At 37.8% G+C, this 19625-nt stretch overlaps 1 protein-coding gene across 2 annotated transcripts in view; it reads left to right on the plus strand.

Moving 5' to 3' along the window:
• Positions 1-19625, plus strand: part of FIGN (fidgetin, microtubule severing factor) — a 121149-nt gene that overhangs the window by 24768 nt on the left and 76756 nt on the right. The gene's annotated exons all lie outside the window — the stretch shown is intronic.

Raw genomic sequence — 19625 nt, forward strand, 5'->3', positions numbered from 1 at the left:
TGTGTGTGTGTGTGTGTGTGTGTGTGTGTGTGTGTGTGTGTGTGTGTATGGGGGGGTGTGCGTAGAATGAGGGGTATCATACCTATGCCACAGAGACAGACAGAGAGACCCAGAAAAACACAGGAACTCCAGCACCAGAATAAGCAGGACCGTTAGCATCAGTCTCACAGATTAATCTCTTTTTCTAAATATGCATTTCCTCTAACCTCATTCTCCATCTAATGTTCAGTTTTCCAAAACAGATTGCATTCTGCACTTGAATTCCTGGAAGTAGAAATGGTATCTGATTGGTACAAGTCTCTGCCTTGCTTACACTGTTAATATTCTTATCCTTTTTGGACCCTGAAATACTTTTTTTGTAGAAACAATATATACATTCATAAAGAAATTATAAAGGGATTCTCCTTTTGAAGATAATGAGTTCTTTTCAGGAACTGCAGGTTACATGGCGCACAAATGAGCTCTAAGTGGGGGGATTTAAAGTCCTGCTACAGCATTTAATTTCTTGAGGAAAAGAGTTCAGTTCAAGGTTAGCCTGTTATTGTGGCACTGGCAACTACTTCTCACGTCCCCGTTCTTCTGCCAGCAGTTCTGCACAAAAGGCAGTCATTTTTATTTAATACGCAGGGAGGTATTAATCACTGCAGTATTTTCTTGCAAAAATTTATCTTATCATATTCATTGTTTCACTACCCATGACAATAATAGGTGTTTAATTACTCAGTAAGAGGCGTTTATAGATTCCATTTTTCCTGTGAGCTGGACAAATGGTATTGATTTTGTACTTTGATGCAACACGAAACTGTATTAAACACAATTAGAATTCCAAGGCTGGTAAAATGTACATTTGTTATGGTAACTGGACTTGCTTTGAGAATCGGCAAGTATCTTCTAATCCAGGCGATGCCTTTGGTATAGAAAGGATATTTGATTTTATTGCTGCTCTGTGGTTAAAACGGAATGCTCTTTCTTCCTCACGTCGTGTGTGTGTGCGCGCACGTGCACACACACACAAGTGTGTAGATTTTAGTTTTAGTGAAGCAATAAAGAGTTTGTATGAAATGAAAAGATTTGAAACGGATGGTTCTTTGTGGTCAGACAAACCATGGTGTACAGGTGAACACTGACTCCATGTAATCTTGTAATTGTGTCTCTTTAGCTAATGCTATAGGTCTTTATTTTACCAATAAATAAGTTATTACCTGGGGTGGGGGTGGGAACCGTACAAGATGAAATGGCACCTTCATCTCATGCTGGATTCTGGTTTACTTCCTTTTAAGGTGATGAGGAAGACCTCCAAATCCCTGTTGTGTCATAAGTTAAACATTGGGTTTTGTTAAAATTGGCGCTAAATAAAACCTTTCATTTAGCTGACACTGTTATGTCACAGACAGGCAGCATGAGATCTTGCACAGAACTAAACTCAATTCTGTTCTACAGCAGTAGTGCAAGTCTGCCTGGGTTTTGCTTTACCTTGCTTTTCACAAACACATTTCCACCCGCATTTGATACATCTAAAACCATAATTTGAGAGGACTCTCTTGTTGGTCAGTGCATTAATTGCCTATGATTTTCAGCTCCATACAGATTTATTTCCTGTAGAGGAAGGTCATTTAGCCTTACCAAAATAAAAAGCAAAATAAACCAAGGACAGTCTAGAGGTTGCTTAATCTTCATATTTTTCACTAATGGGTAGCTTGTATCCTTGCTAAATCTTACTTTATATTTCTTTCTAAGGACCATAGACCTCCAAGCTGGAATTTCACAGTTTTGGAGAATTGTATGGATGACTTTTATTCTTAAGAAATGGAGATTGCTCATTGACACAATTGCTTTCTGCATCAGGAGGGTATTTTATTTGTCAGAACTCTAATGATTACTACTGTAACATTAACTGATCTCGCTACATTGGCACAGAATTTTTAAAATTTGTGTAGCAGACACACAACTTTAGGGAAGATTTTACAAATACCTATCATTTGCTTCATAGTAAAGAAACAGTTGCCGTCAATTGTGTATTAGTTTTAATCGAACATTCCTTATTCGGTTAATATTTGTATTGTTATTTTCCTTATGGGATGTCATATGACAGCATATGTTAACATTTGTAAAGCAGTGAGAAAATAAATATAAATAACAGTTTACATCCGGCTAGTGTATTTCTTTTTTTTTTCTTTTCTTTTCCTCCTGGAGCTTCCAAGAGTGAGAGAAAAAATAAATTGATTGGCCTGACCATTTTAAAACACCATTCTATTTTTTGCTCATAGATATGAGAAGAAAGCCAACTTTCATTCCGGGAGCATGTGTGTTCTATGTTTATTTTGCTTTATTGGGGCTGGGCACATACTGGCAAGAGGGGGCTTCTCGGGTAGTGGAATCTGAGGTCTGTAATGTCCTGTGCAGATAGATCCTTGATCACATAGCAAATCGCTTCTTGGGCCCAACAGCTCAGTGGGGAATGCTGTAATTTGTAACATGGGATCAAGCTTTGGAGGGAATAAAAATAATAGTAATAATTTCCAAACCTTTGGCCTTTCTCCTATTAAAACTAAGGTCCTCTTGATTCTCTGACTTGGGTCCTGGGTGCCTAGTGATTTGTTTGTATCCTTTCCAAATGAACTGTTTTGTGTTTTATATTTCTCCTTAGACAAATCATTTAATTATTGAATAATGTGAGTGTAGTTTCAATTAAGTGAAAGGTGATCACATGTAATTAGCTAGTTGCAAAGTGGATTACATAAAGAATTGGTATGGAAGCTGTTTATGGCTAAATACTACCTTCTAGGAATGTTTTCATTGCAAAGAGGAGTGCGTTGCTGCTAAGGAGTGTCTGGATTTGGATTTGGGCTGCACAGCTCACTTTACTGCAAGGTGGATGTGTTCCTTCTCTGTATTTGCCAAGGGCCAAGTTATGTGGTGTCAATGGAAATTTGGCTGTATGAGGAAGCCGAGTCCTCAGTATGGCACCTTGATTGTGTGAAGATTTACACTCAAGCATACATATACAGAAGAGCCATCTCCATTTTCACAGTCCTTTTTCTCAAACATGTTTTTCACTACTGTTTAGAGCCTTGTCACTCATATTTAAGGTAAGGTAGGAGCCTGGGTCTGATGATCTTTTGATTATTTCTAGCTGTAAGGTTTCTGATTCCATAACGTGTCATGGAAATCATTCATACATATAAAAATATCTGATCTGCTTTATTTTCAAGATGAGAATAGCAAAAATGATACCAAAGGTGGCTGTAACAGGTTTTATCTCTTATTAGCAAGAAGCTCAGTCTCTCCTAGCGGGGGAAAGCTAGGCACACAAAACGAATGCATTTTCTTAAAGCTTTATTTATGCTGGCACTTAACAGTATCAGTCACACCTGTCCTGAATCAATTGACCAAGTATTTGACCAGACAAGCCAGTCATTTCAACTCGAGGATCAATTGGAGAGACTTGTATAGCGAATATCTTGGAATCTTCAGGAGAAATCTATTTTGAGAACTTTACATTTGTCATCTTGTCTCATAGAAACTTTCTGTATCCCTGTGAACAATATAGTCAATGTGCAGCCATTGCTTTTTAAGTGTTCATATCGTAGGTAACTTCTGAATCCCTTTAGCTTTTTTCCTTTGGGGCAGTGTAGTCTTCTGTTTGTGGAAGCATTCATTGTCTCCAGTGTGTTAATACATCTACTTTCTTTTCCTTTTTCTGCCCTTGCAGAACTCGCCCTCCATCCCTCCAAACCTCGACACTGCCCACTCTTCGCTACAGTCAGGCAGCGTCCTCCTAACCTCACTTTTAGCTGTTTGAATAAAAAATCGATAAGACTATTAAAGCCATTTGGAACTTTTTAAAAAAGAGAAATAATATTTTAATTACTCGTGACATGCCAGTTTGAAGCCCATATCCTCCTTTATGACAGTTCAGTGTAGAAACTACATTGCTTCATTTCAGTAACTTTATTACCATTTGGCTCAGAGATTGCTATTTCGCCTTGGCCACAGATTTCATCAGTTGCCCGGTTCACCTTTGTCCACACTATACTTGTGAAATGACCTCGTCCGTTAGTGCTTGTCAATAGTAAATTGCTATATTCTGCACCTAGAAACACACCAAATGACTACAACTCTTTATTGAATAACTGAGTTTGTACTTAATTTTTTAAAATTAAAACTTAACTGGCATCATCTTAATTACCACTTAATACCAGTTAATTAAGGCACTGGTTAGGGTCAGCTATCACAGACATTGTTCTTATTTGTAGTAGGAATGGTGAGCACAGGGTAGTGTGTGGGTGTCTATACGATAAGTGTGTTTTCTTTGGTGTTCCCCCCCCCCAATTTTCTAACTCATCTATCAAAATAACAGGGTAAGGTACTCAAGGTTCAATTATTCTGATGACATCATATTAATTTTCTTTTCAAGAATTCTCAATGACTATGTCATCTCTTCACAGAAGCTCTTTTTAAATGCTCAGAAATCTGTGCTTTTATAATATACAAAAAAAAAATAGGATTCAGTATCAAAATGTGGCCTTTTTTTCCTAAAACAATTATTAAAAGAATCAAATATAATTTTCTTTTAAATAAATGACAACAATGTATTGGGGAGTACTCAAATTTATGATTATATCAAGACTAGATATAACTCTGTTGAATATCTAATTTTCTTAACCATAAGCATATACTTTACTTCCCTATAATATTTACATGGAAAGAGAAAAAAATGTTCACTGCTCACCTCTTTTCACAAATAGTTGGGCTCTTTTATCTCCTTAAGAAAGCTTCTGCCATAAACAGGTCACTCTTAAGTTGCCTGAAAATTAAGTTAAAATAAAAGAGCAGTATTCTTGGAAATCTCATTTTTATGAAATTTACAGTGATATCCAAATATTACTGTTATTTTCCAAATATTGTTTGACATGTACTTAGTTGTGGCTGAATAATTCCACAAAGATTTTTTTAATCTACTAAAAACACTTAAATTCCGGATTCTATCTTGTCTGGGTTTTTAACCTTCTTTGTTTTTGTTTTGTTTCTCTATTTTTGAAATAAGCTGGTATCAGACAGTTTCCCCACTAAAATAAAATGAGGCATAAATTGTTGAAGAGAGTACTTCTGACAGATAACCATGGTAAGCCTGGTTGTTTTCATAATATTCTTAATGACCTGAAATGAAAATGATTGAAATTTAATTCCTAAATAGAAATTAAGAATAATTGTATAATAATTGCATCGTTGAGTTGATATTAGGCAATGAAGACAGGAAAGAAACATTAAGATTTCTCCTTCCAAATGCAACTGATGTGAGGCTACCATTGCTGTGACATTCAGGGATATGAAAGTTTTCATTAGTTTGTTTATACCCTTGGGCTTATTTGCTGTATATATATATATATATATATATATATACTATATGTAGTGTGTGTGTGTATATATATATATATATATATATATATAGTTTAAAATGAGATTAGTGTTCTAGAAAAAAAACTTAATAAAAACCTGTTTGAAAATAAAATTTTGTCAGATTTTCAGCCACAAAGATTTCCTCAGTGATGCACAGTAACTAATATTTCAACATTGCTTTTCTTCAAAGGCCATGATTTTTAGGTTGCATGTAGCTCAGGACAGAATTCTATCAAATCAAAAATATATGCAATCTAAATGCAGTTTGTTGGGAAGATATGCAGAGAGTAGTATTGTGAATTTTTAAATAGTGTGGTTTAGGTTCGCCTTACAAAAAGAAAAATTAGCATAGTCTAAACCTGAAATAAATACAAACATTTTTCACCTGTTAGAATCATCCTGTTTAGGTTTGTTTTACTAGATGGTACTTAAATTTCCCAGTAAGTGCAACAGTCACATTTAATGCACAATCTTTGAATACATTGTGCCTATTCTAGTTCTTTAAAAAAACTCATTTAGAAATAATAATGGGTAGAAATCACCAACGTGGACAATTAAATGAATTATGGGTTCAAATTTACTGATAGATAAGTTAAACATTAGAGCCATGAAGTGTAAAGTTTGTGTAGCATTTAACAAGCCTTGGAAGAGCATTGAAAGTAACTTATGTGTAATATGTAATACTAATAGAGCTTCACAGAGCCCCAGAGGAAGCTGCAAATGTAATTCAGCATGCTTTAGGCTGTCCGAGATGTTGAGATTATGTTCCATGAAGACCAAAATAAGGTTTCAACAAGGTTTTCCTGCAAGCATGTAAATTCTCCAGATGAGGAGAAATGAAAATATATTTAAAATTCCAGCAGCTTAAAAATGCACACATTTCTAAGTGTGATGAAAATAGATTTAAAGTTTTTATTTTCTCTGTAGTGGTTGGCATATCTTAACTGGATTTTATGTTAAAAACATGTACATAGCACCCCTATTTTGTCACTGTATTAATGGAAAAAAGGTTGAGGAGATAAAGAAGAGAAAAAGGAACCATTACAATAAAAGATTTTGAGTGCTGCTTGAGAGTCGTGGGAAGCAATCTTGCATCATATCTGTTAGGATTGACCAAAAAAAACCCAAAAAACAAAAACAAAAAAATCAAAAGAGTTTATTATACAGTGCTCTTTTTTTTTTAGAAGTGCCCCATATTGTCAGCTTATATATTTATACACATACACATATATACACAGTGGGCTGTAATTAAAACTTTAAGAATCGAGTTCTACCGTTATCTGGTAGTTCGGGAGGTGAAAACACTTCTCTGGATCTCAGTGTTATTCTTTTGAAAATGGATAACTTGCATTGAAAGATTTCTAAATACTCTTCCAGCTCAAAAACACTATGAGGACCTAAGTTTCATTTTATGAAGTTCCATTTGAAAATTTTTAGGCACGTGGAAGCTGATTGTGCTGCTCAATTTTTCCTGGTGGATATCAGCTGTGCAACAGAGTGTTGAGCTATTAGTAATGAGGTGGATAGACCTAGAGTCTGTCATACAGAGTGAAGTAAGTCAGAAAGAGAAAGACAAATACCATATGCTAACACATATATATGGAATTTAAAAAAAAGAAATGTCATGAAGAACCTAGGGGTTAAGACAGGAATAAAGACACAGACCTACTAGAGAATGGACTTGAGGATATGGGGAGCAGGAAGGGTAAGCTGTGACAAAGCGAGAGAGAGGCATGGACATATATACACTACCAAACGTAAGGTAGATAGCTAGTGGGAAGCAGCCACGTAGCACAGGGAGATCAGCTCAGTGACCGCCTGGAGGGGTGGGGTAGGGAGGGTGGGAGGGAGGGAGAAGCAAGAGGGAAGAGATATGGGAACATACGTATATGTATAACTGATTCACTTTGTTATGAAGCAGAAACTAACACACCATTGTATTGCAATTATACTCCAATAAAGATGTAAAAAAAAAAACATAAGTTCTTACTATAAGAAAAAATAAAACAGAGTGTTGAACAGTATGTTATTTCTTAGCCTCTGGGAGAGTGGTTCCCACACTGAGGGCTGCAGACCTCTGAGGAATCTTGAATTTATTGCAAAAGTTTCTCAAATTCACATGTGCACCACACATACGATTGTCACACGTATGTTCTACAGGTTTTTTTTTTGGATGTATGTGGTGTGTCTTGTGATTAGAGTAAAAACATACATCTGTTCAGAAGTGTCACAACGGTGTCATGGAATTCACTGTAGTTCTTAGTCATTATTTTCTCCATCAATGGATGCTAAAAGGTAAAATCAATATCTTGAATCTATGAGGTTTTTTTTTTTTAATGTTAAAAAGGGTAGAAACCAGTAATTTGAGATGAACATGTACTCACTGGGAGTACATTAATTGTGTATAATGTGAACTATTAAGCATTACCCTGGAAGTTGTGCCATTAATATTTTTCCAAGGGCTTTGGCATATTTTATTCTATTTGAACACCTAGTTAGGGTTATGGCTCCATTTCCTGTCAGAGTACTTGAAATATTCCATTAGCTTACTGTTAGCAGTTGTCTTATGAATTCCTCCTAATGGTGAATAATGACTGCCATTTGTTGAGCGTTTACTAGGCATCCTATATGTGTGTGTGTGAGTGTGTGTATGTATATATAGTATGTGAATATTTTTTCCATTTCATAGATCATAAGGCAAAAAGATTTTGTCCAACTCCTCATAGCCATTGGCAGAGATGGGAATCATAATTGCCCTTTGCAACGTCATTAAAGCCCACACAGTGCCTGTGGCAGAAGTTAATTTCAGATTTAGCTTAATGGCACATACAGACCCCACAAGGAAATGCCTGACAATACAGTCCACATTCTGAAGCACTGGTGTCATCATCATGACAGAATTGCCTCTTTTGTGCCTCAGTTTACCCAATTTTGAAGTAGAGAAACATTTTATCGTTTATTTTTACTTTTCTTGCTAGGATAATGTGTGAATTAATTAATGCTTATAAAGAAGTGATTTGATGAGGGGAAAACTCTATCTAAATGCTAAGTATTATTTATTATTCATGTAAGCATATTACTGTACCCTTCAATCACCTTTTTTTGGATGTTTCAAATGGGCAATTACTGTCTCTTTGTGTAAGGCTTTTAAATTTTTTAATTTAAATTAAAAGTTAATCTAATTTAGGAAAACTGCCAGCTGGAAAGGAACACAGATTTTTTTTTTTTTTCCCTTCCTTTCCAAACAAAACAGCAATTCAGAATAGACTCTTTTAATATAGTAATGTGGGTAGGCTTTTCTGGGCTAGTGGTATTAGGAAGGAGGGCTAATTAGTGATGGCTGCTTTGTAAGGCTGGTAATCTATGTGTTAGGATTAAAGCTGATAATAGATCTGATTAGGTGGAATTAACTGATATTTAGAAGGATGGAGATTCCTTTGTTTATGAAATCTCCAGTTTGGGGGTACAATGTATAGCTGAAGTGGCTGAATCTCTGAAATCTAGTTAATATGGTTTTTCCACAATACAGGGCCCAAATATGACTAGGGTCAGGAAGCAGTGAGGGTAATTTGAGCTCAAGAAGACCTTTAGTTCTTAAGACCTTATACTAAGGATCCCTACAAATAGTGAAAATCAGAGTTCAAAGATCAGAAATGTCAAGTATGCTTTAAATGGGGAAGACATATTTACCTCAGCTCTTCAGTTAATATCTAGCAATCCTTGATGGGAAAATCCTTCTATAACTCTCTCCATCACATGTCTGTTGACTCAAAAGTAACTGGTTTTCATTTTAAGGTAGAAAGTAAAGAACATACCATAAAAAAAAAATCACTGTTTCCTTAAATTCTCCCCACACACAAATTTGCATATTCAACTTTCCTTTTAAAATAACCCATTTTAAATATTCCCTAGCACTATTAAATTTTAAGGAAGTATGCTTAGAAATCACATTATTCCCTTGCACAGTTTCAGTTGCCCAGCAGTATCATTAAATCCTCTGGAGTGATTCCAGTCCCATAAAAATTAGGGACCCCTTTACATTGTTTCCATCTTCAAATGGAAATCTTTTTGCAAGTTAGTAATTGAAGTATTTAACCTCTCTCTCCCTCCATTTATTAGTAAACTCTTTTTTCTTTATTTTTTCAGTTACAAAAAACTGCAAAAGCCAATCAAGCATTTATTTTGATAAACCTCTTGTAACAGTCTCAGCTAAATTCTGCAAATACAAAAAAAAAAAAATTATGCCGAGCTTTTAGTAGGGGGCAAAGGAAAACATAAAATTAATGCATGAAAGAAAGTCTACCTATTTTGAGAAAATACTGGGATAATTGGTACTCCTTTTATTACCATTTTATTATAGAAAGATATTGTCTTGCCATGAAATATCAGTTTACAGCAGTGAAATAGTACCATGTGAGGGTAGAGAGAATTTCTGTGTTAGATGGATTGATTTAAAATGTAATAAAAATAGCAAATTGCTAAACAGTAAATTGCTAAATAGTCAAATTAGAGTTCATTATTTAAATGACTTCTTTGTTTTTTCTTTTTAATCATATGATGTTCATAATTGCTTTGTTGCTGACAAGTACATTATAGGGGCCTTTTTTCTTGTTTTCTTTTCTTTTTTTTTTCTTTCAGGGTAGGCTTTGGTTTGGAGCTATGACCATAAACTTTTTTTGAAAAATGGAAACATTAGGAATGGTAGCATCACATGCAAGGGCCTAGAAGGAGAAGACAGTAGACAGAGTCACAATGTTATAAAAGGTGGTGATCTAAAATGGGACCCTGATAGTGGTTATGTGGTGCTTTGGAAATTTACCTCTTTTGTATGTGAAGGTGACACTGAAGAGTATGTCTGAACAGAATGTTGTGTGATCTGTAGCTCTTTGTATATTGATTATCAGGGGTATATCCTGGTTTAGTAGGTCCTGAAGCTTACACACATGGGGCCCTGTTTTGAGAATAATAGTACAAACTAAAAATATAAAACTAGGTTCAGGTGTTGGAAGGGGCCAGTGCTAATGAGGATCCCTTAAATTTAGCTTCATTAAGCTTCACGGTGGACCTGCCTCTTCTGATTCCATATGTGATACCTGAGAATGGGTATTTGAAGTCTTCATTTTGACCAGATTTGTTAGATTTGTTTTGATAGGTATTCATGCCTGAGAGGACAGGATTGGTTCTATTTTTAGAAATGTTAATAAGCAGCACTCGGGCTTCCCTGGTGGCACAGTGGTTGAGAGTCCGCCTGCCGATGCAGGGGACACGGGTTCGTGCCCTGGTCCGGGAAGATCCCACATGCCGCGGAGCGGCTGGGCCCGTGAGCCATGGCCGCTGAGCCTGCGCGTCCGGAGCCTGTGCTCCGCAACGGGAGAGGCCACAACAGTGAGAGGCCCGCGTACCGCACGCACACACACACACACACACACACACACACACACACACAAAAGCACTACTCTCTGTATTTCTGGCACTAATGTTAAATATTACACAGATTGGGGGTGAGGTTACAAAATTTGAATGACTCAGTTCCACAATTTAAAAATTGTATGCCCCTGTTGAGACACTGAGCTTATACCTGAAGGTGCTAAACTCTGATTAAATACTGAATTGCATGGAACTCATATTAAAGAAGTCACCCAGGCGGGAACGACCAGAGTAGGCTAAAACTGTTCACATTAGTAAAAATAATTAAGGCAGGGAAATGTTGGTTTGTGCTGAGCGAATCTAGTGGGAACTGAAAAGTGTCCATAAAGGAGGTGACCTTCATCTGGCTGTCTTCATTTCCTCAGTGTCACAGCCCCAAAGGGGCTTCTTGATCTGCTTGGGAGCCTGCCGGCCAGAGCTTCTAGGACCTAGAATGGCTTCTCTTGTAGCACTTTGGTTTCCAGGGAGTCATCAGCAAGTGCTCCTGATCTGTCAGTATTTTCACACTTGTAGCATCTAGCTGGACAAGGCATCATCTTTGGTCGTCGTTCGGTGTGTGTGTGCTCTCTTGTGTCTGGATTATGCTTTACATCAGCACATATTTATTGAGTAACTGTAGGGTATACAAATACGTTAAAGATGATAGTAATACCATCTTACCTTTGGATAGCTGCTTACAATTTATAAAATATTTTTGTGTCCATTACTTCTCTTGTTCCTCACAATTCTAAGAGGTAGGCAGAGTAAATGCTATAATTCACATTTTACAAAAGACAAAGCCAAGGTTAGGGGACTTGTTCTGGGTCATACAATTAAGTGGCAGAATGAGGACTTTAGCCCTGAAATACTTACTCAATAGAGTTTTTTTTTTTTAACATGCACACAAAGCTTGCAATTTATTGGAGAGATGAGAAATGTAAAAATATGTTCTTCTTAGATGCATATACATCTATATATAGATATATATTCCGCTAGTAACTATAAGAAAGTGTCTAAATAAAACACCCATTGAAGAGTTGTGTATCACAACTCTTTTTGTTTCACAACTCTATTTGTTTCACAAATAGGAATTAGTTGTGCTATATATGGTATACATATACACACACATATACATATACACATACACTGAGCACCTAGAGAGTGCAGGGTACTGTATTAGAGACTATATTAATTGATGATCATGACTGTATGTGGTTTTGGGCCATGCTTTCGTGAGAAGACAGAGCTATCTGCAGAAAAGCTATCAGCGGTTTTAGATACTCTACTTCTCTGCTTTCGAAAAATGCCATCCCAGACTCAGAAGCATTCCTTATCCTCAAATGGAACGTCTTCACATACCACGCTGTTCCGTTTCCCTCTTCCATTTGCCTCCATTGCTCGTAACCTTGGCTGAACTCTTCCCTTTCTGCCTTCTCTATAAATCTGCTAGTCACCACTTCCACAATATAGCCTATTTATGACATTGCTGCAACCCAGTCTCTGAATTCTGGATTTCATCTTCTCTCATCCGGGCTGATGTGTTCGGAAACTAGAGCTTTTTCCAGACTCTGAGTTCTCACCGTGGCCACTCCGCCACCAACTCTGCTTCTTGTTATCCTATTAAACTATATTTCAGAGCTCTGCCCCAGTGTCCCCTTCCTCCTTTCTCTTCTTCAAGTGAAACTGCTCAAGACTTCATTATTCACATGCTTCCAAATCTGCACCTTTAACAGTATTCGCAATGACTCGAACAGCCTCCCTTTTTTGTCAGGTAGGAAAGTCTGCCTCTCTGATGTCCATTTGGTGCAGTTATTTCCTCAGCATATTTTGCTTTGAAAAGAACAAAAAGGATTCCCCCAATTTACAATTAAAAACAATACCAGCAGCTTATTAGATGCATGTCTTTTTAAAAATGCGAATATAAGGAATGATGGCAACCCTATGTTTTAGAATCGTTTTCAAATCCCTATGGTCTGGTTTTAAAGTCCATATATAACCCACATTGAACCCAGTGCCTTTTTTTTTTTTTTCCTTCTACAACTCCTATTTTCGCTCTTTTTTCCCCCTTTAATTTCATACAGCCAAAGGCTAATACCTAAAAATAGCATGTTCCTAAGAGTAGATGAACTCACCCTACACACTTGAAAATTCAGTATATATAAACCAACTTTTAAAAAAAGATCTTTATTGAATAGGTTACAATATTGCTTCTGTTTTATGTTTCAGTTTTTTGGCCACAAGGCATGTGGTATCTTAGTTCCCCGACCAGGGATAAAACCCACACCCCCTGCATTGGAAGGCGAAATCTTAGCCACTGGACCGCCAGGGAAGTCCCTAAACCAACTTTTAAGTGGATGACAGAGCATGGTTATTTTACAAATGGTTCATTCATTTTATAAAAAATTTTTTTCATACAGTCTCCTAAATATCAGGTATCTCTAGTGTACTAATATTATCTGATTTACTAAAAATGTTTATGTACAGCTATTTGGCACAAGATGTCCTATTCAGAAATGTGCCGTAGACTCTGTTAAGGTTCCTTCCTTAAACTAATATAAAAACTTTAATTGAATCTTAATTCAATTTCTCCATGAATAGGATTTTCTTAAATCCCTGTTCTTAGGAAGAGGTACTGTTAGAAAGTAATAATGAAATTTTGCTTGTTTTTGCTTTTTTTTTTTTAAAGTGTTCTAAATGTAAACCATATGTAAAACAATATTAGAAACTACATTTGTGTGAACGCATAATGACTCCAATACACTCAGAATACCCTACATTTGAGAAAGCACTAATTTAAAAGTATATTGTTTTGTTTGCGTGACAATTTTTGAGGTTTAGATCACATATTTCTAAAGGTGAATTAGATAGCTGTGTGGTTCTGAATGTGTACATGGTTGGCATGTCATTTTTTTTTCTAGAAAAATCTGTATAAAATGGCATCTTGGGTTTTTTATGGTTTTAAAAAGCTATCCTGGTTTTTAAAAGTTCATTTTACTTTTATAAAACTGAAAATACCTGACAAAACCATTTCTTCATATTTGCTTTGTCCTGTCCTAACAACTAACTTTTCTTTTTCCTTCTTTCTTGATTTGTGCTTTGTAAAATTTGTATTCACAAAGGTCTTTCATTTAGCCATTTCCCAATGCATAACTATTGTTAAATTCTGTAGATGGTGCTTTAACTCATTTATTCCTGAAGGGCTCTTTGTGGCAAGTTTAGGTACATTCCTGCTAGAGGCAGGGGACTGACGGCCTGACCTCTGGAGTGCTTTCTCCTCCCTAGGGCTCCAGAAAAACTCTCCATTACTTTGTCAACATCAGGCTGCCTCTACTACAGAGACAAAAACGAACCAAAATTCCTTCAGTGTGTTTTGCTTCTTCTCTGATAAAACAAGAAAATTTTATGTGCAAGGCTCCTTCTTCAAAAGCATCCTTCTCGCTGACAGGAACTTAAAATATCTAACATTATTTTAACTACACAGTACTGGCAGGCTTATGTGAACGTTCGGCACGTTCCAAAATTTGTCCGCAAGTGATTGAAAGGTAGAATGCAGGATCGCACAGAAATAGTGGTTCTCTTTGTGGTCAGGGCTCCTGTCCATTCTACAAGAGTTTTGTTTGTTTACCTGTATTATGGTATGAAGAGACTTTACCATCTATCATAAATTATGTGTATTCAGAGTTTCAAATTAGCAATTAGCAAGCAGGGAATGTGGCCTCCTTCCACTGTGTAGCTCGGGTAACAGGAGGGGAGACTCTGACTGGCTCTGTCCTTGGTGGGGTGAGGGCTGGAAATAAGACCTGCATTGTCTCAGCTTCAAGGCCTCCCTATCCTGGGGCAGGGATTCTGAAAGTGGAGTCGGGGGAGTGGGAGTGGCGCCAGCAAGGGGGATGTGGAAAAACGGGGATGGAGGGAGGGGTAGGTAATGAGCACAGGCTGTCCACGCCTTCTATCTTTCTTCGTTCCCTAGTTTGCCATCCTCTTGCAATCCCATTCTTTCTCAATAATTTATTGAAAAGGTTCGGGATGAGCTGTTAGGGGACCTCCCAGGGAAGACGGAGAGAGGGCAAGAATAACATTAATCCTAACCAAAACCCCTATATGTTGGGGGAATGAACAGATCCCTTTTATAGAACTTGAAAATGAGCCTCCAGGAGGTTAAATAAGCTGCTTACAGTTTCACAGCTAGTAAGGGGTGAGGCAGGATTCAAAAGCATGTCTTTCTCATTCCAAAGCTTATGTTCTCTCAGGCATACGAAAGGGCTTTACACAATGAGCAGGAAGGGGGTGCCCTTTTCCATCCATCTCCCTGATTCTTTATCTCTTCTAAAGAAGGTGGGAGGGAAATGGAGTGACAATGAGTTAGAGAGATTGTGGGGGAGAGGTAGGGAAAAATACCAGTAATAATAATACTTACGAAGCATATATGATTTGCTCAACACAATTTTAAGTGCTTTACTTATGCTAGTTTATATAAAATTACCTCAACTCTGTGAGGTTCAGCAATTGTTGTTCGCTCCATTTTGCATATAGGAACACTAAGGCTTGGGGAAAGGAACTTGACCACGATGCCATGACTAGTGTGCGGCACAGCCATCCTCACCACCCAGCTACAGGAGATTCCAAAGCCTGTGTTCTGATGCCGCCCTCTTCATACCCTTCCCTTGTCCCCTATCTCTGCCAACCCAGACTAAAAGATGATTGGGGACAGGAGGGGTGAGTGCTCAAGAGGAAGGTTTGTGTGTTTGTGTTGTAAGAGGGCAGCACGCTCTCTTTCTTCCCTGTTTAATATTTTCTGTCTTTTTCCCTCCTGCTAAAATCCAGACATCTTGACTTCCCTCTGAGAGGACCACCGTGGCTGGACTCTGGGTGGGAAGCCCACCCAGTGCCTGGAGGTTCTTTGTGTATGAGAATTATGTCCGTGGTCGGGGCGGGGGAGGCTGGCCCATTACTGGCAATCCTAATATTTTTGAGATACAAGCATAAACAGAGATGGAATCAATCTGTCATGAACAGGACCTAGATAAAGGATGGGTGAAGGCAATTAGAAAGCTGGGGTTATAAAGTAATGGGTCTGGTTTTCCTCTGTACTTTGTGAAATCTAGCTCATTACTTAATAAGCACATCTCATAGGGTGACACAAAGGGACTTGGGAGGATAGACTCCAGCGACGTGGGCATTAGATATTAATAAACAAACCAATGAGATCCTACATAGTTTTACATTTGAGTCTCACAGTTTAAGATTCTTAAGATGGTTAAATAAATCATCCTTTGCTGATTCTATGTTGAATGAATCCAAACGCTTACAGTATGATTTGCCTGGAATTCATTCGACAATAAAAGCTACCTTCTTGTCAGTTACAAAATTAAGTATTCCCTGGCTTGTATGATGCTCTTTTAAAAGTATGTCAGTGGTCAGATAGATTCTATCCACGTACTCACGCTTCCTAGCTATTTGTGAGTATCTGCTGTGTCCCCAGTTCTGTGCCGCAAGCCGTTGGGAAATAGTTTCCCTGCTCATTGGTCCTGGACTGGTTTGTGGGGGAGACAGACAAGTACATGATTATGACACAAAATATGCTTAGCGCTGTACTGGGGAATCATAGGGCTTAAGCAGAATCCCTAAGGTTGGTTACAGATGCCGTGATTTACCTTGCATCTTGAGGAATTTTCTTAATCTTCTGTATCTAGTTCTTTATCTCTAAAATAGAGTAATAACAGTTTCTCATGGGGTTATTAGATGAGTTAAATGGCGCAGTGTATGTGAACACTTCTGGTACCCTCTCAGGCACATGGCAGATACTCAGTAAATTACTGAATCTCAACCAAGTGCTCTGGGAGTATGAAGAGGAGGAAGTTCACTACTTGGATAAGTTGAGCAATATCTCAACAAGAAATTGCCATTAAAGGTGGGCCTTCAGTGATCGGTAAGAGATGGCCAGGTGGGGAAAAAGACAGAAAAAGGGAGCTAAGTTACAAGCCATTTATTTGTTTTCTCGTCTATTTCAAGGGGTAATCAGGAAATACTCCGAGGTTCAGAAATACCTCACCAAATTTCACGCAGATTTTGTTGAAATATAAGATTGTGGCGTACTACTTAACATCTGTTCTTTTTTTTTTTTAACATCTTTATTGGGGTGTAATTGCTTTACAATGGTGTGTTAGTTTCTGCTTCATAACAAAGTGAAACAGTTATACATATACATATGTTCCCATATCTCTTCCCTCTTGCGTCTCCCTCCCTCCCACCCTCCCTATCCCACCCCTCCAGGTGGTCACAAAGCACCGAGCTGAAATCCCTGTGCTATGCGGCTGCTTCCCACCAGCTATCTACCTTATGTTTGGTAGTGTATATATGTCCATGCCTCTCTCTCGCTTTGTCACAGCTCACCCTTCCCCCTCCCCATATCCTCAAGTCCGTTCTCCAGTAGGTCTGGAACATCTGTTCTTATTAAGAAATTGTTCCTGCTAAGGAAACTACTATTATCATTAACTGTCTTCATTTTAGAAGACTGCTTCTTTTGATATCTTCCTTTGACTTGATTCATGTTATTAAGAATCTAAATGCGCTAAGCATGATGCTGGGTGGGAAAAGGTTTCTGTCCTTGAGGAACTTGTAGTCTCTTGGATATAGAGCAGATGTGTGAACAAGTAGCTTACAATATGAGCTGGTAAGTGCCATCATTATGGCGACCATCCCTCCTGGTTTGCATGAGATGCAACAGTTTATACCTGTTGTCCTGTTATAATTCCTAATAATCTATCATTCTCAAGTGTGTCCTCGTTGAGCAACAAATCGTATGGTCACATGAGTTAAAATATGCATGTGTATAAGATATTTTACATGTACATTGAAGGACGTGTGACAGACTCTAAGGAATCAAGGATGACTTTCTCAGAAACGGTGAATTTTGAGCTGGGTAAGATGCTGAGAGCATTGCTACTCAAAGAAGGTAGTTGGAGGGGAGAAAGAAGCATATTTTGCATAAGCTAGGGATGCAAGAAGGCATTAGGTATTCAGGAGACAATGGCAAACAAAAAGTTCCTTGTGGCTGGAGCATTGTGGGTTGTGAGGTTAAGTAGTAGGGACAATTTTTAGGAGAGTAGGGGAGAATGAAACCAGATTTTAATCATTAAGGGATGAATGAAAGTTGAGGAAGTTGACATGTTAAATATAGACACCTTTTTAAGGAATTTGGCAGTAAAGAGAAAGTGACTAAGGTGGTAGCTTGAGATGAAAGATAGCACTGGGTCATTGTTAAAATTGGCGGTGAAAGTCAGAAGGGAGGGGGAGAAAAGCACAAAAGAGAAAGGGCTAAGTGAGGGCATGAGATCCCAAAGGAGGTGAGAAAAATGCAGTCTGGTGCCCAAGAGAAAGGGCTAGCCTATGAAATGGGCTGTGTCATCTTGGCCAAATGGTTTTACTTTTCTGGACCTTAATTTCTTCAAATCTAAAGTGAGGGATTAAAGTGAAGCTTCTAAGTTCCCGTCTAATTATGGTTCTTCATTTTATCAAAATGTTAGAGAGGCTAAACCAGTTACCTTCATTCCCTACCCCCCAACCTGCCTCATCCTGCGAAAGAGAGGGTTCCACAGTCAGATTAAAGTCTGGGTTACAGTTAAACAGATTTCTTTACAACAGGACCTCTCATAGCCTCTAGAATGCTAACGTGTATTAAGAATCTTAAAGTGGGAGTTATAATATACAACAATCCTCCAACTGATTTAACTATGTAACCTAGCGTTCCATGGAGCATACTGTGGGAAACATTATCTAAGCATTTACTCTCCCAAGTAATTTACAAAAACATTTATCCCAAGTTAACATGGGCTTAATGGCCGTTGTCCCTTGTGAGCATGGATGTTTGCTTGGAAATGATGTATTTCCTTCCAATATCAGAAGAAGAAGAAAAGAAGAAAAAAACGCTGGGCATATAGAATATTGGCAGAAATAAAACATGCAGCCCTGTCTAGGCATCATTGCTTTGAGATGGTGGCAGAGAGCTGGACCCTCCAGCTCTTCCCTTGGATAAGCTGAAGAGAAAGCAGTATTGGCTTACAAAGCTCTTATAAGGAAGGCCAAGAAGACAGGCGCTGTGTTGCCTGCATGATTTCAAAAGTTCCAAAATGGCTAAGGAAAGTAATTATGGAGTAATGTGCCTAGTTTGCTTATATGGTATTTAGTTCATTGTAGTTAAAATATCATCTAACATCTTTATTTCTTATCACTTCAGATACGTTGTAATATGATATTTAGTATACTGTTTAAAAAAGAAAAGCACTTACTGGCAATATTGGGCCTCCCAATAAAATAAAATAAAACAAAATAATGTTTTCTTTTTAATAGTATCTCCTAGTATGGATGTGTTCTTTTTCAATTCTCTTCTTTAACTTGAACAGTTATTTCATATTTATGTGTTGTAGCTGTAGGGTTTCTTTATTGACATAACCCCTCTGATTTTGGTTGCTTTAGAATGTGATCATCGTAAGCAAGCAAACTTCTTCCCTGCTAAAGGGCACATGCAGTTTCCACAGATAGGCTTTTTTATTGACTCATTCACCAGTCTTTTTACTGAGCACCTGCTATGTGCTAATCAGCACAGTGCTAGGCGCTGGAGAAAGAGAGAATGGGACACACTCTCTGGCCTGCCTTTTCGTGTTTTCATTTTTCTTGCTCTTGGTGATTCTTCCTCAGGATTCAACCCCTTCCTTTTCTTCTGGTCTCCTTGGCCACCCTCACTCCACTGAACATATAGACACAGACAGACGGACACACACACACACACACACACACACACACACACACACACACACACA

The sequence above is a fragment of the Aethalodelphis obliquidens genome, unplaced genomic scaffold (genome assembly GCF_003676395.1).
Source record: "Aethalodelphis obliquidens isolate GAN/ISIS:26980383/991018 unplaced genomic scaffold, ASM367639v1 scaffold2, whole genome shotgun sequence".
Classification (NCBI taxonomy): Eukaryota; Metazoa; Chordata; class Mammalia; order Artiodactyla; family Delphinidae; genus Aethalodelphis; species Aethalodelphis obliquidens.